Genomic DNA, 14,993 nt, shown 5'->3' with positions numbered 1-14,993 from the left:
TATCATTTATGTTTTACATTTTGTTTTCAATCTTGAATTATCATTATCAAAAGAAAATATATATGGGAATTGGCATTTCAAACCATTTTAGATGAAATTTCCCCAGTATCTGCTGAGGTGGGTAAACTTCTGCAGGTATTTGAAAAAGAATGAATGTTGGATGTGAGACGCAGCATAGTATTGAATCATGTGGGACTATGATATATGACCTGTCTGTTTCAAGTGGATACTCTGTCCATGCAATTTTGAGTTTCAAAATACAGATTTATACACAAAGACAAGCATCATGACCCCAAGGGTTGTCTGTATGACAACCTTAATCCAGTAGTGAGATATATATTATTTTTTCCTATGGCACCTGAGAGCTTTTGGTTTAGAACTTTGTGGTTTAACTTCCATTAAAAACTGTGTCCCCAAAGCATTGTTTTCTCGGTTGAAACTTGAACGTTGAATTGGCTTTCCTACATCCCTTGAAATGTTCTGCAGTAGGGTGTCAAGTGGCTTTGGCAAAATCGCTCGGCAAATATTTGCGGCGAATATGATTCAGTAGCCAGTGTATGCCTTGCCCCCCTCGGAGGATCTCTTTCCAACCGACTACGGGGATCATCGGGTGGTTGTTTAGTCTCGCATCTTGCCTTTCACACTCAAGTCCAGGAATTCTGGAGTGTCCCTTTAGCCCCCGGGACCGAATCTTTTGATATTATTTGATCACACTTGTAAGGATAACATGAAGAGTTACCAACATATCTCTTTGAATGTTTTAAAAGAAAAGAGAGAAAAAGTTGGAGAGAGCTAAAATTAGATGATGTGTACCGCATCCCATCATATTGAGCTGTGAATCATGATTTATGGTATTTGTGTAGCTGAGTGTGAGAGTATCTCTCCAAAACTGTTTGCTCTGTGACTGGAACAAAGCACTGACAAAGAAAATGGTAACAGTCACGTCGAGGATGTGTCATGTGTTTGCTCGCAAACCTGATTAGCCCATTCAGATAATCATCTTCTGTATCTTTGAAATATGCAACATTTAAGGATGCATCATAATAATATTTCCGCTAATGTTTTTGAGATGCATTTGAATATTCTCTGTTATATGAATTGTGTCATCATCTCTCATTCTTTCTTGCTTCTTATTTGTTTTTATATATCTCAAGTCTTGTATTTGTATTTCTCCAACTCTTCTAATCTACTTTGCAGGACACGGTGACTCAAAGAATGACATAAAAACAGTGGCATCATGATCTTCAACTGACCATGGATTTGTTCAGGTGAGTGCAAGAAGCAAAGGAAATTAAACAAAGCTTCTGTTCTCACGATAATGATACAATAAATCTCATGAACTGTGAAAGGAAAAGTGAAACTGTTCAGCATGCTCTTATCATATTTATGTTTGCTCTTCCCGTTTGCCTCATGTTTTTACTCTCCAATGTTCCTTTGTTTTTGTCTTTTTTCAAATGCCTTTTTTCTTTATTTGATAAAGACATGTAATTGACTGAACTGGAAGTCTTCTTTTCAGTTTTTTTTTGTTTTTTTGTTTTTTTAATCTGAGAATTTTCACACAGACACCACCTGTGACCCCTCAACACCTTACCCTGATAAAGTGGAAGACATTGTAGCCAATAAAGTTGCCAAATGAGGCAAATCTTGGCAAAGAATTTATTTAAAAAGGTGATGCTCATGCTGAAATCGAAAGTGTCATATCTCTACTACCTTCCGTCCCTGTCCAAAGTTCATTGTCTAAGAATGTTTTTTGCATTCCCAACTTTTTTTTTTTTTGGATGTGTGTGTTTCAAGAATTGGGAAATTTTGACTTGATTTTTATTCAGGTTTTGTGGCGATGAGACACATAATATGATTTTTTTTAACCTTCACTTCATGTATTAACAAAACTAAAGAGGAGTTGAGCAATGTTCTCATCTTTTTTACACCTATTTTTTATATCTTTTGGGTATTTTTTTATCATATTTGATGATGCTAAAGATTTCCACTTGTATCAATTTAGGCTTACCTGTTGCTCAGTGCTGATCTCTATACCACACCTTGCTATTATGGCATCAGTATACATCACACTTGTTGTAATTTGTTGGTTCATTATCTCATTCTTGCACCAAATATGTGTGCAATGCAAGAAAGTTGCAGTACCAAGCCAGTTGCTCTGTAAGCTGTCAAACCTACAAGTATGACTGCAATTCCCTTCTCTATTTCAGTGTGACTGACTTCCAATTGTGTGGATTTGAAGAGATACATAGAGAGCATCCAAAGAAATAGCAGGATGATTTGCTTCATTTGTCGCCCGTATGTGGGCTTTGTTACGCTTTTTTTTCTCATCTTTTGCCATACATCCCCATCAAATGAATTGCAGACTCAAACGACACGCATTTGATTGACGTGACATCTCCCTTGGCTGAAACAAGTTGTTCCACTCGCTGCACTCTCCTTGTTAGAGAGCATTCGTTACACGAGTGTTTCCTCCGCCCCGTCATCGCTGGCCAAATATTGCCGTGGTAATGACCAAATAAATCATGCAGAGGGCCAATACTCGGAAGCTTGTGGACAATTTGTCTCAAATTGGACCGACGACGGGCGCGGGGACAGATGTGCCGTGGCCGACTGTCGCAGGGCCAACCAACGCATCACGTGGTGGTGATATACCTCCAGACGTGATGTGCCGGCGAATTCCAGGGCCCAAACCTGTGGGGATACGAGATATTTGTGGTTTAGTCTCACCCTACGTGGCACGTTCCGCACGTGAGCTAGTGCTCTGGCTCTGTATGGTGCTCCTACCATATTTGATGAATTTCATTCTCGCAGTGAAAGTGCTCCAGAGTTGACTATCTCTTCTCCGTCCTCACGTAATTGCCCTCCCTTTCTTTCTCCCCCGTTTCATTTCTGACCACTCTAATATCTGAAACTGTAATTTTTGCGGCGGGGTTGCATTCCAAGATATGGATGCATGCATGTATGTATGTATATGATGCTAAATATATATATATGGAAAATTGCTCTTTCAGGGAATGTTGAATTATGAGGCACATATTTCAGAGAGAGAGAATATATTTCTGTTACTGAGAAAAACGAGATATTTAAAGATATTCAGAGCAGAAGCAATTAAGAGAGAAAAAAATCAGATGGGGAGGAGGGGTCAGTAGAGCTTAAAAAAAAAGGAAAGAAAGAAAGAAAAAAAAAATGAATGAATGAATGCAGAAAAAAAAAATACTCGGGAGTAAGTGGAATGTCCAGATTGTTTGCAACCAATATACACATAGTGCACCTGCCCTAGCCCCAAGCCTTGATTTCTCTGTATTGTGTTTGAGAAAATTGTTACATTCTTCTCCAAATTGAACCTGTCATCATATTTCATCAGCCATATATTGAATGTATACTGTTTCTCCTCTAAGACCAGTCTTTGGGAAAGTCGGGGAATGGCGCAACAAATTGCTCATTTGTATCTAACAGGCGGCCAAGGACCACCATTATCCATCTGTGCAGCAGTCAGCTCTTATCAGCAAGATCAGAAGTCACTTCCCATTCACGTCTTAATTGTCATGTTGGCGCGCTTCTGAATTTCTTCGCCATTTTCCCTAATCTTTTGCGGAAATCATGTTGCAACTTCTCAGAACAACGACAACAACAACTAACTCACAAATCAATTAGGAGCCTCTTGGTATTTCAGCGTCCGAGGTCAGATATATCGTCAAAGCGAGATATATGAAATAGAAGAGAGACACTTGGAATTTAATATGCCAGACCACTGATGGTTATTCCCCCTCCAACACCTCCACCCCCCCGAACATCCTTAGACTAAACCAAATTGGCTGATATTATGTTCTCATGAGGGGTATACCATTTATTTAGCGGGTCTTGATTAGAATGATCATTGGAGCTGAGGGGCTGTCAGAGTGTTCATAAATTGGGGATGATGCGTTGCCCTTTTAGCAGAGTGGCACATACATTGCACATCATCAGCATTCAAGGGAGCGAGGCTGGATGGTGTGAGGGACAACAAAAAAAGGGGGTTCAGACTTGTAAAATTGCATCGTCACGTTTAATCTAAACACGTTTCTAAACGTGTTTAGAGATGTATTCGGACAAAAACATGAGTCTCCTGACAAATGTCGAACTGCAACAACATCCTAGATGCTATCAACAGCAGCACCTGAAAAAATATGCAGACTTGATTAACCTGTTGAGGATGAGTTCCGAGTGTACTCGGGCAGTTGTCTATGGGAAATGTGTGTTGTAGCAAAATCAAACCGTCCTCAACGGGTTAAACGTGTAATTCTGTGTCAATGTTTAAGAGTATGTACACAGTCACAGGGTTCGACATTAGCGGTGGCCCGGGGCCACTGAAAATTTCCAAATGGGCTATTTTTTAGTGGCCCGATTGGGCACTTAAGATTTAAAGTAGATTGTTACGTTTTCCTCAATTTTGGGCCACTACATTTCCACTTTGGGCCATGAAGATTTCAAATTCAAAGATCTTAGTGGCCCCAATGGGCTACCAGAGGAAAAAAAAAAGTTAGTGTCAAGCCCCGATTCATGCACACTCCATGGCAGGAGTGGAGACAAAATAAGACAAGTTTTACCCCCAAATCATGTTTTAAAGCACAAAATGGTCAGGCTGCAAACAGGCAACCCCAGGTCTTGATTTGACAGGACCTCCCAGACCACAAATGGCCAAATATAATTCGAGAAATGTGTTTGGGAGAAAGCCGTTTTCAAGTCTGCTCTCAGTTTTTGTATACAACATATCTTCATTGAGAACAAGAAAAGCACTCTGAGAGTGCAGATTTCCGCCAAGCAGCTCATTTCCACCCATTCACGTATACTGAAAATCACCCACTTTCCCAATATAGAAGCCTTTTAATAGTTCACATCATCAGCTTCCAGCTATGTGGTGCCTAGCCCGAGCAGGGCACACGCTTTAGTTCGCGTATGCAGACCTCAAATACGCGCAGTTTGACCTCCCAAGTTCATTGACCTTATCTGGCAAAAGATAACAAATTCATACAAATTCCCAAATTACCACCAAAATGTAATCATCTGTTCCTTGTATCACAATCAACATTTCCTGTGAAGTTTCATCCAAATCCTTTGACAACTTTTTGAGTCATTTTGCACACAGACAAACAAACAAAAACTGACACCGGCAAAAACATACCCACCTCCTTGGCGGAGGAATTACATTGTACAATGTATATGTGCTTTTAAACATGATTCCAAAACGAGTTCTTCTGTAGGTCTAAAAGCCCTCAGAGAAAAATAGAGAGAGGGAAAAGGGTAGGCAGCCCCATGAAAGGGGAGGGGGGGGGGGGGGGGAGGAAAAAGGGGCAAGTATATTAAAGTTGAATATTGTGTCATTATGCTTAAGCTGATACCACTAATGAGTGCGTATTAGTGGAAAACAGAAATTGAAGTGTAATTAGGATATGAAATTATAGATGAGCCCAGCCTTGCGGCTGATAATTACATCATAAATAATGAACCAGCGGACATAGCATGATACCAAAGATTAAAACAACAACAACAACAACAAGTAACGAGAGAGAAATTTGCACTATTAAAAGTGTGCATTATGCAATACAAGCATGTACAGGGAAGCAAAGGAAATGTTTGATATATGAAAGCTAAGTTAACTTGCAGGAAGAAAAGTAGAGCTACCTGCTTTGATGTAGAAAGTTTGTGCCATTGAATCTCTCCAGTTAATAAAATTATTTATTGTTGTTAATACTACACTGTGGTAGCATTGATATTGTTAATGCTATTTGTAGCATTAATATAAGCATCCTCATCATTATTATTGTCATGGCCATGATAATGATTATTAATATTAAATATGAATTCACAGAATGAAAATATAATAAAATAAAAACAACCCTCAAGTTGTGGTTAGGCAGAAACATTCATAATTTTGGAATACAATGGAAAATACTCATTATAATATAGGATACACATTTGGTCACCTGGCTGTTGTTAAACATATATTTTGCATACACCTTCTCGACCAGGATTGGGTATGTGTTGTTTTAAAAATGTATTTAGACAAAACGTTAATGGTTCTAGTTCTGCTTTTGGACATATGAAGAAAAGACTTGATTAACACATCTCTGTAAACATGTTTACAATTGAGCTCTTTTGCCAATCTTAAAGCTCTCCCCCCCCCTCCCAGTTATACATGGCTCCAACTCCAGCAAAGTCATTTTATTAACCTATAAAGATAAAAGCCAAAGCTCTCTGTGGGCAGATAAAAAACCATGGAATGGCCCATAACTTCTGGACTAGGGTGAGCAGGAGTCTGAATGATTCCTTTCATAATTCTGCATGACTGAGCTGGGAACCCCATCTCATAGCCGCGCTTAATTCTTAGGAGTCATCTTTTGTGAGTACACAGGGAACCATGGGGAGTCAACATGGTTATTAACCTGTGGCAGCTGCATGAACTATTTCTGCCTTAATATGCTTAAATTGTATTTTTGTATATCAGTCATTTCCTATCCCCCCTCCCCCTTCCCTGTCATACATAGGTTATCCTCGCACTGAAAAGTTATGAATTTACTACTTCACTGGTTATTTTAAGACCCTTCCAGCTATAAGTTTCCTGGTCTTCAGTCCACAATATACTTCATATTCAAAGTTATATTTTTCTTGTCCCTTGATAAAGAAAATGGTGGCATGATATTAATTTTCTGGCATTTATTTACGGGATGATATCTTGTTTGGATATGAAATCATCACCATCACCATCATCATCACCACTATCTTGATAACAATCACCACGATAATCCCAAATCATTACAAATCATCATCATTTGAATAATAATCGTCACTTCTACCACCATCACTTGTGTCACCACCACCACCATCATCATCATCATCATCGTCATCATCGTCATCATCATCATCATCGTCATCATCATCATCGTCATTATCATCATCCTCATCATCATTATCATCATCCTCATCATCATTATCATCATCATCCTCATCATCACCATCATCATTATATGTCATAAGATTATAGTTACTAATGTATGCCACCTGCTAAAATGGGAAGTAGCATTCTTATGCAAAAACTGCCAATATCATATTTTTCCCTTTCTCCCTGTGTCTCATCTGACAGTGTCTGTTTTTCCTTTCTGTTCCTGTTCAGCCTTGTGTACATCTCACCTTCTTGATGCACCTTATTACTTCCAACGGAGGCTAAAGTCACCCCATTGGCCTGAAGCTATGATAGATGCCTGTCCTACTTGTTTGAAGTCTGTTATCTGATCTGAAGTCTATGAGGGGTTTCACACTTTCCAGTGGACTCGACTGTCAAAATGTAAAAAAAAAAAAAAATGCATTTTAATATGCCAATCAAATTATTTTTGTAAGGGGGAAAACAAAAATTACCTTGCTTCCACGGACATAATCTTCTTGTCATCATGAAGCACTTCTGGTGGGGGTTTGCTCAATTCTGTAGGCCCATTTGCAGTCTGAACAGTTCGACCTCCAGAATGTTGGTTGTGGATGTGGAGCTTTAAACTTCACCTCATGTAGGCCTACTTCCTTCACAATGGTTCAGACAGATGCATCTTGGGAAGATCATTGAGTTGTGCATGCTTTTGATTGACAGGCCGTGGGAGTGTGTGACACCAGCTGTCGTGTATACGGAGTTGTCTGCAGTCATTGGTCGCCACGGAAACCCACTTCAGTTGTCCCCATACTCTAGCTCTTTAACCATGTTTCAGAAATATAACTGCAAACAAGTCCTTTTATAAGTCTAAAACCTATCGCTATGGTACAAGTAACTTCTAGAGGAAGGGGTTCCATTCGTCATGTTACACTACAGGTGTCTCTAAAGTGGTACATTGTATGTTATCAGCTCTGTTTGTACCACTCTGACAGTGTATGGTTTCCAATTACAGGCATTATTTACCATTTGCGGATGAAACAAAAACCTATCTTAGTGCTTCAAAATAGGTCTTAAATTTGAGTTAGGGATATAAACAACCACATGTAAAAATGTTAGTCATTATGATAAATGTTAAGTATCGTTAAATATGCAAAATGTGAACAATTGATGTAATAAAATTGTTTTATTGTTTTTAGAAGAAAACATCCACAATTATGGTGTATTGAGAAAAAACAATGGTGATATCTCTTTATATTTTAGGCTTTATTGCTAAATTTTTATATGGCAGGATGTTTTGTGATACAACTGACCTACACATAGGCCTATGCATCAAATGTGATAACTCAAACAATATTAAAATAACTACTCGATCCCAATGGTAGACAAAACCTTTATTGGATTATGTGCTAGGATGGCTTTATTTTCCCGCATTATAATGATCATTTTATCGAATGGGACAGGAAGACGCCATAAACATCGAAAGCCATCGGGGAGAAATTCACAGCATACAATCACATTTTACTACCCCAGTACCAGGACAAACTACTTTTGTGAGTTTGAATGCCTTCAATGCATGGCGGATAGTAAATGCCACATAAAGATGATATGAAGTTGATAATTGGATTTTATGTGAAAGGGAGCACAAAAAGCGGCAGACCGCTCGATAGGAGACTCACATTCAATTGCAAGTTTTTGTCGTTTTTTATTTTGTATTCCTGTGTCTACCTAAATTCATAAAGTTTCTAACCTTCTTCAGTAGGAAATGGGATTGAATTACAGTGAGATATGCTTGCATTGAATCAGTTCAATATTTCAGACTAGGGAGCTCTTGTGAGGTTGTATGATAAATATAAAAATACACAACGTTTGGATACAGAACAATTTCATGTGCTGGAAAACCTGTGTGTTGAAACGCTTTGTGAACATATTATGTCTATATCAAACTGATGTTTTGAGCATTGATTTGTTTAATCATCGTATGAATCATTTGACATAATATGTGTCTGAATGCTCTTGTATCCTTACGTCATGTACATGTATGAAGTAGATGGGGCTTATTCACAAGCTAAGAGATGGATTCAACTCAAAGCCCGCGCAAAGTTTGTACTGCTCAACGGAGAGACTCGTACATATATTCATGCGCTTCCCAGGAAACATGACAATGCACGAGATCTGAATGCTGCCATACGATTATTATATAACGAGATGTTGTGTCTGAATGCTCTCTCGTTGTATTTATGAACCATAAGTGAGATGAATCATACGAGAACTCTGTATATGAAGCGCCCTCAGTTGATGTGGTGATGAGGAAAGAAGATAGTAATGTTTTCTCCTACGTAAATCACAGATTTTGTAGACACTTTGAAAACTCCCGACCGTCGAGTTGTCGGGCCTTGACAGTTCTGAATAGATGAACAAGACAATTTTGCAAACTTTTGTTTTTTTCTCCTTAAACTGCTGGAAAGGGATCCCCATCAATCTGCATGTGAAGATGAGAATATCTACAGCCCATTAGGTTTAGGCGATCAAATGGCGGAAACAATACTTTGTGTAATATGTCATCATATCAATGTAGGTATGTATTTTGCCTACATCATTCATCATGCTTAAAATTATGTTTGAAAAGGGATCACCCATCAATCTCTATGTGAAGATGAGAATATCTACAGCCCATTAGGTTTGCATGATCTAATGATGGAAGAAATGTACCTTGTGTAATATGTTATCAAATCAGTGTAGATGTGTTTGCTTATATCATCCATTATACTGATAGTCATGTTTCCTTTTTTTTTTACCTACACAAATGGGGAAGCAAGTTATAGGCCTGCAGTTTTCTTCACAGTTTGGTCATGAAACAACCCCCCCCCCCCAAAAAAAAAGAAGAAAAAAGAAACCAAACAAACAAACAAACAAACCACAACTTATGATTTTATTTTTAAAAATTTTTGCCCTATTGTCCAAATTCTAGGTAAGCCTTGTGACACTTTCCTTAATAGCACAAAAAGAGAGAGAGAAAAAAAATCTCAAATTTGTGTGACCTGCAAAGATAATTAGAAACTTGGTTTAAATGCACTAATAATTGCCCAATCTGAGGGTATTGAGGTGGTATCATTTCAAAGATATTATAGTTGCTTGAATTATGATTGTGTAAAATATTGCAATTGATTGATGGTGACTGTTGAGGTAAGAAGGCTGCGGATTAACAGAGCAAAGTTGTAAATTCTCAACATCATTTCATTGACCTCATTCTCTTGAAGGGAAGGCCAAACATCAGCAGCACTTAACTTTTCAAATGCCTCTGATTGGCCATGCTATTTTATGTCCACTTTGAATGGAATAATATATCATATTATACACTGTATACAAAGAGGGCCTATTTTCTGCCCTATCAGTCATACAGATGTCAGATCACACTTGCAGGGCTGGCTGTGGTTTTTTCAGTCCCATAGGTGAAGTATTGTATATGATATAAAAAATGAGGCTAAAGATTTCTGCTGTAAACTGAAGATCGGCTGGAGAGTGAATAGTCTGTCTCTGCAGACTTTAAATTGTGGTTTCTCTTCCAAAGAGTTGAAGTTGGTACATCTTCTTCGAGGAATGTATGGATTTCATCCCTTTGTGAAAGAGTTGCTATGAAAACAAATTATTCATTCTACATTCTACATTGAGTGTGAATGATGCTTATCACAGATGTTAGTTTGATGAGGTGAGTGTATATGGCGGAGTCTGGACCAGTCTAGACTAACAGCTTGATCGGGTCCCATTAGCTGCGGTTTGTTTGTTGTTATGTGGAGAGCACTGACCCCAAGCTCAGGTGAGTTGATGGAGAGCTAAACTTGACCTGTGTATATTCAGCACAAGCCAGCAGGTGCAGTCCGTGGATGGCAAGTAGCCAGAATCTTAAAAGTGCTGCCTTATTTTGCCTTTTTTCTGCTCAAGACAGGGCATAAATTACATCCTGAGGTGTAAATTCGACAGTGCCGTTCTCAATGCAAGGAAAATCATGCATTTTGCCAGGTCAAATGTTGACATTTTTTGTATTGAAAACAGAGTTAACATGTTTTTTTTTTTGGGGGGGGGGGGTTGGCATAATTTTGGATGCATTCCAAATTGCACAAATTGGTGGTGTAGGCCAATTTTTTTTTTTTTTTTTTTTTTTTTCAAAAGGATACAATTTGTCCAGTGACAATGGTGACCATTCCAAAGATTTCAAGATTTTATATCCCACAATGCAATGAAAGGTGTCGTTCATTGCTACAGTATTTCCTTGCTAAAACAACATGGGGATTCTTTCCACATTCGCTGAATCCACACATAATGTTGCATGCTTGATGAAAATTTCACATTTTAACATCCAAATATCTCTTCAATTTCCCTCTCTTTTCAAAAGTCTGTGTTATCTTTTGAACGTAAAGCGTAATGTTATCGTGGAAAACAGAATTCGAGGATATATCAAACGATTTAAAGATAATATAAAGTTTTGGTACCTCAAAAGTTTCCCTGAGTTTCCTTGAGTTGTCTTAGTTTGTGTTTCAGGTTAAAGTACCCTTCATATAACTAACACTGTGAGACTTACTTGCCCCAAAGTGCTCTCATGTCTTAGTAATCATGCAATAATGGTTTCGTACAATGCGTGTATATTGATTCTCGCGGTACCGCCTCGAGTCAAACTAACGGCTCGTTCGAATTTTTCAGAGCCGGCTCTGCTCTGGTACGAAACCATTATTGCATGATTACTAAGACAAGAGAGCACTTTGGGGCAAGTAATTCTCACAGTGTTAGTTATATGAAAGGTACTTTAACCTGAAACACAAACTAAGACAAGGAAACTCAGGGAAACTCTTGAGGTACCAAAACTTTATATTATCTTTAAATTCAGTAAATGAGTTCATTACATGAGTGACTTGGAACAAGGTTGTCTAGAAGGGAAAACAAGAGTGGAATCTTTTTTTTCTTATTGGAGCCAATACTATCAAGAAGAGAAGTTGTAACTGAAGGCAGAGATGGACCGAAAATATGTAATAGTGTTCCACCAGGAGGTGAAACTAATTCACGCCTTTTCCTGCTAGATTTCCCCAAGTGCAGATGTAGACATTAATCCTCGTTTCTCTGGTTGGGCGGACCCTCGTCATTGTGCGTGTATAGTCGGTCGAATGCAGCTGCGAAATGCGTCTGCATCTTATGTCAGCGATGGTTGAACATAACATTACCGGCCTGCTCCTGAACTCCCCTTGTCAAAGTGGCTAATCTAATATTACATGCGGAAAGCCGGTTTGTTGGCTTTGCAGAACTATTTTTAGGAGGCAGCATTTCGCAACCCCCCCCCCCCCCCATCCACCCCCTGCCTTTTCTGTTTTCTTCCCTGCAAGTTACTTAAGGTCATGTTTTCATTGGGGCGAAGCCGGGTGCGTGATTTTCTTGCCAATTTTGAGCATAAATCATGGCAAGAAATGACAAGAAATGATAAAATGATAACTCAGACGGGGGTTTCTTCTCTGTTTTGTTGTCTGTATGACGTTTGCTCGTGACTTTTTAATAGGTGATACCGATAAAAATACCTTTCACCCCTCACAATTCATGCATTTTTTTCGTTCAGTGCGAGTCGAGTGTTCTAAAAAGAGTAAATTCTGCTTATGCAGGTGTATGTATTTGTATGTGACAGTTTTTGGTATAAATTTAGAATCACAATTTATTCCTTTTAGAGCTGAAGTCAAAATGCGAAAGAGAACAGAACATGACTGAGACAAATAAAAAGTAAAATGTATATTAGATATTCACAAAAGTCTGCTCAGTAGTGATGTACATGCTGTTCAAGAAAAGTCTGTGTTACACTAGAATCAATAAATTCAGGGTTTTGAAAAATCAATAGTCCCACATATATTACACACACACATTTATTTTTTTTTTTCGTTCAATCTTTTCATAGCTATGGAGATACCCTTTTTACTTCTTTGGAAAGATTGTAATTTCAACTGCATTGTTTTTTTGTTTTTTTGTTTTTGTTTTTTACTACCATTGCATGAATAGATTGCAGATAGAGCATAGTACATGCAGATAATGCAAAATTATAGTATTAGGCTTCAAAGAGGAATATTGTTGTATATTGCCCCCATCCCATGATGCCGAGTTTATAGTCTGATACTTCAGGCGCACACTTTTGTGTGTGTCTGATGAACCATTGTGATATTCGGTAGTTCACAGTGATCCATATTATTGTCTCATGTTGCACATCACTTTTATTCTCATCAGACAGTAAAGATGGAATATGCCGACAATAAATTCAGGCAGTTTGTCGCGGCCGTGAGCTCTCTTTGGAGAAGCAACTACAAATGTTTCTTGTGTACCGCCAGATACTCCCCCGAAGGCGTTATACCATCATGACATATATGATACAAGTTTACCCCCTCGCTTGTCATGCATGAGACGGATGCCTTCCCAGTGGTAAAGTCGGAGAAACTCGATACGCAAGTTTGCAAAGGGATTTTCATGTGGGCAACATCCCTTTCAATCTTGTGCACGGAGAGAAAACGAGACGGGATGATATGTGGCAAAGACACAGAAGGAGCGAAACTGGGCAGGAATGTTCTTTTCTTGTAAGTACACGTGACCCTGCTACTCCTAAAGGTCCTCTAGTTGAGGAGAGGACCCCCCCCCCCCTCCCTTCTTTCCCCCTCTTTCTGATTCTAGCACATAGGGTGGCCGATGGTTTGTTTAGAATCGGGGATATGTACAGACGTGTTTAGGTTGCGCGATGAGATATTTGTGGGGGCTGTGATAGCTACCGGGGCTAACAGTCCCTGACAGGTGAGATCTAACATTGGGGAAAAATTTGAGGGGAGGAGAAAAAAAAGGGGGGGTTCTATCCAGGGAGTATTTAGCTCATTTTTGTCAACTGGAGCATCTTGGGGATTTTAAATCAAGACATTTCAGCCAATTTTGAAGAACAGTTTTGAAGTTCAGAAGCTGCCTAAATGAACCATGTAGGCCTATCTATTCAATCCTGCTATTGTAATATTGTTTCCTCCCTCTTATGTGTGAGCCTGTGTTATTTTGTTAAGATTTTTTTTTTGTCTTTTGAAAATTTATGATTCTGCCCCATTTCATATGCCCATCACATATCAAAGTGTTACAACAATCTCTCTGTGATTATTCTTTGAAGAGTATGCAAGCAGAGAGGGCACAATCCTACATAGTGCAATGTACAAGATTGAGGGGAAAAAGCCCTTACATGAAAAACATAGAAAAGAGAGCAAAGCAAGAGAGACTGGGGCCTTAGTAGTAGGGGTTACAATGGCCTGGAAACAGAGTTGTTACTTGAACCTTCTATTTAGTTTTTTTTGATGGTCTTTCTGTTTTTGTTTTTGTGTTTTTATTAAAGCTGTTTTGTATTATCTTTCGACAGTCTGTGTCTCATGGGGAAAAATGTGATTTAAAATAAGGAGTGGAGAAAAAGGTGACTTATCAATAAAAGTACATGATATAGGCCCTATTTAACAAACTTGTGAAAGTTTGACGATGATAGTTATGCTCCTATTAAAAGAAAAAAAAATCAATAATCATAACTGATCAACTGCTAATTTGTTACTGCCTGTAGCAGGTATAGATATTAGCTTCTCCTATGAATAAATATCCTCTGAAAATACTGATTGTCCATACATACATGTTTTGTCGATAATTCGATATGACATTGCAAAGACAGCATTAGATATGATATAGGCCTATATCTGTGATATTTGCACCAGATATCATAGATGACCCTCAATGTGTGTGGGTTGTTATCATGTTTCCCCACCCCCAGCCTTTTCCCCCCACCTGCGCTTGCAACTACTACCAACCCCCTGTTCAGACGCAAGCCAGTTTATACCAGAACTCGATAAAAAAACGACGTATAAGGAATCATCGTATAGCTGACAGACCGTTCCGACGCTAATCTTGACCGTTCGGGAAAACATTGTATAGATGTGGAGTTTCCCACTGTGCATGCTGTTACGGTCATGAGTGACAGCTCTGGGGTCACCTTTCGTGCGCGCTCCCACTAAGCCCCGCCCTATAATGACATTCTATGGTCGCCATACGTTCAGACGTCCAAGGAATGCTG

The 14,993-nt window shown here is 38.8% G+C and overlaps 1 protein-coding gene across 1 annotated transcript in view; it reads left to right on the top strand.

Annotated features, from left to right (window-relative positions):
- Positions 1-1,197: 1,197 nt before the first annotated feature.
- The window catches only part of LOC139724413 (D-glucuronyl C5-epimerase B-like), a 91,094-nt gene continuing 77,298 nt past the window's right edge, over positions 1,198-14,993 (top strand). Inside the window, exon 1 of the mRNA XM_071635559.1 lies at positions 1,198-1,268. The gene's annotated coding sequence lies outside the window, so the exon portion shown is untranslated. The remainder of the gene's footprint in view (positions 1,269-14,993) is intronic.

This window comes from Diadema antillarum, unplaced genomic scaffold (assembly GCF_040938485.1).
Source record: "Diadema antillarum isolate AM-2024a unplaced genomic scaffold, OU_Dant_1.0 scf00000212, whole genome shotgun sequence".
Taxonomy (NCBI): domain Eukaryota; kingdom Metazoa; phylum Echinodermata; class Echinoidea; order Diadematoida; family Diadematidae; genus Diadema; species Diadema antillarum.
Note: the sequence above shows the minus strand (reverse complement) of the source record. Positions and strands in the feature narration are given on the sequence as shown.